This window comes from Sorex fumeus, unplaced genomic scaffold, assembly GCF_029834395.1.
Source record: "Sorex fumeus unplaced genomic scaffold, SorFum_2.1 ptg000268l, whole genome shotgun sequence".
Taxonomy (NCBI): Eukaryota; Metazoa; Chordata; class Mammalia; order Eulipotyphla; family Soricidae; genus Sorex; species Sorex fumeus.
This window is the reverse complement of record NW_026606325.1, coordinates 784,200-787,346: the sequence shown is the minus strand read 5'-3', so window position 1 is coordinate 787,346 and position 3,147 is coordinate 784,200.

Genomic DNA, 3,147 nt, shown 5'->3' with positions numbered 1-3,147 from the left:
TCCACAAAAAGTTGAATACACATTCTTCTCAAGCGTACATGGAACATTCTCCAAGATAGACCACATGCTGAGCCACAAAACATGCCTACATAAAATTAAGAAGATAGAGATTGTATCAACAATCTTCTCAGACCACAATGCGCTGAAATTAGAAGTAAATCACACACAAAAACAGAAAACTAAATCAAACACCTGGAAATTAAACAGTGCGCTATTGAACAACGAGTGGCTTAGACAGGAAATCAAAAAGGAAATCAAAAGATTCCTAGAAACGAATGAAAATGAGAACATGAGCTACCAAAACTTATGGGACACAGCAAAATCTGTGTTAAGAGGAAAGTTTATAGCTCTACAAGCATTCCTCAGGAAGGAGGAGCTAGCACACAAAAGTAACCTAACCTCACAGCTTAAGAGCTTGGAGAAGGACCAACAAAAGGAGCACAACCCGAACAGGAGAGAGGAAATAATAAAACTCAGAGCAGAGATTAACGAGATGGAAACCCAAAAAACAATCCGAAAGATCAAGGAAACCAAGAGCTGGTTCTTTGAGAAAATTAACAAGATCGATAAGCCTCTAGCAAAACTCACAAAGAAAGGGAGAGAGAAAACCCTAATAAACCGAATCAGAAATGAAAAGGGGGTCATTACAACAGAAACCACAGAAATTCAGAGGATCCTCAGGGAATACTTTGAGAAGCTCTATTCCACGGAACATCAAAACCTCGAGGAAATGTATAAATTCCTAGACTCCTACAGACTCCCAAGGCTGAACCAAGAAGACCTGGAATACCTGAACAGACCTATCACCATCAAGGAAATTGAAATGGTAATAAAAAGTCTCCCCAAGCACAAAAGTCCTGGCCTGGATGGATTCACTAGTGAATTCTTCCAAATCTTTAAAGAAGACTTACTCCCAATCCTCTTTAAGCTTTTCCATGAAATTGAAATATTAAAAACACTTCCGAACAGTTTCTACAAAGCAAATATCACACTGATACCAAAAGCAGACAGAGATACCACAAAGAAAGAGAATCACAGACCGATATCCCTGATGAACACAGATGCAAAGATCCTCAACAAACTACTAGCAAATAGAATCCAACTACTCATCAAAAAGATCATACACCATGACCAAGTAGGATTCATCCCAGGGATGCAAGGATGGATCAACATTTGGAAATCAATCAACATAATCCATCATATCAACAAAAGAAAAGATAAAAAGCATATGATTATATCAATAGATGCAGAGAAAGCATTTGACAAAATCCAGCACCCCTTTATGATGAAAACCCTAGCCAAAATGGGTATAGAGGGGACTTTCCTCAACATAATTAAAGCCATCTACCACAAGCCTACAGCAAGCATCGTCCTCAATGGGGAAAAACTGAGAGCCTTCCCTCTAAGATCAGGGACGAGACAGGGATGCCCACTCTCTCCACTGCTGTTCAATATAGTACTGGAAGTACTTGCAATAGCGATTAGGCAAGAAAAAGATATTAAGGGCATTCAGGTAGGAAAGGAAGAAATCAAGCTCTCACTATTCGCAGATGATATGATACTATACTTAGAGAACCCAATAACCTCCACCAAAAAACTCCTAGAAACAATAGACTTGTATACTAAATTTGCAGGCTATAAAATCAATACCCAAAAGTCCATAGCTTTCCTATACGCAAACAGTGACAGAGAAGAAAGCGACATGAAAAAAACAATCCCGTTCACAATTGTGCCCCAGAAAATCAAATACCTAGGAATCAGCTTAACTAAGGTAGTAAAGGACCTGTACAAAGAAAACTACAAAACGCTACTTCAGGAAATAAAAGAGGACATGAGGAAATGGAAAAATATCCCCTGCTCATGGGTTGGGAGACTTAACATTGTGAAAATGGCAATACTACCGAAAGCATTGTATAAATTCAATGCAATCCCTATAAGGATATCCATGACATTCTTCAAAGAAATGGAGCAAACACTCCTGAAATTTATATGGAACAATAAGCCCCCACGAATAGCTAAAGCAATTCTTGGGAAAAAGAAAATGGGAGGAATCAACCTCCCTAACTTCAAACTATACTACAAAGCAGTAATAATCAAAACAGCATGGTACTGGAACAAAGGCAGAACTGCAGACCAATGGAATAGGGTTGAATACACTGACATCTCCCCTCAATCATATGATCATCTAATCTTTGATAAAGGTGCAAGTAATGTGAAATGGAGTAAGGAAAGCCTCTTTAACAAATTGTGCTGGCAGAACTGGCCGAGTACTTGCAAAAAAGTGAGCTCAGAACTCTGCCTAACACCATGTACAAAAGTAAGATCAAAATGGATTAAAGACCTCAACATCAGACCAGAAACCATAAGGTACATTGAAGACAAAGTTGGCAAAACCCTCCATGACATTGAGGCTAATGGTACTTTCAAAGATGCCACGCCACTGGCCGAGCAAGTGAAAACAGAGATAGATAAATGGGACTATCTTAAACTAAGATGTTTCTGCACCTCCAAAGAAACAGTGACCAAAATACAAAGACAGTCTACAGAATGGGAAAGGATATTCGCCGAATACACATCTGACAAGGGGTTGATATCAAGGATATACAAAATACTGGTTGAAGTCCACAAGAAGAAAACATCCAACCCCATCCAAAAATGGGGCAATGAAATGAACAGAAACTTTCTCAAAGAAGAAATCCAAATGGCAAAAAAGCACATGAGAAAATGCTCTACATCATTAATCATCAGGGAGATGCAGATCAAAACCACAGTGAGATACCATCTCACACCTCAGAGACTGGCCCACATTCAAAAGAACAAAAGCATCCGATGCTGGCGCGGATGTGGCAAGAAAGGGACACTTCTTCACTGCTGGTGGGAATGGCGACTGGTTCAGCCCTTCTGGAAAACAGTATGAATGATGCTCAAAAAATTAGAAATTGAGCTCACATTTTACCCAGCAATACCACTCCTGGGAATATATCCCAGAGAGGCAAAAATGTATAGTCGAAGTGACATCTGCACTTGTTTGTTCATTGCAGCACTCTTTACAATAGCCAGAAACTGGAAGAAAGCTGAATGCCCAAGAACAGATGACTGGTTAAAGAAACTTTGGTACATCTACACAATGGAGTACTATGTAGCTCT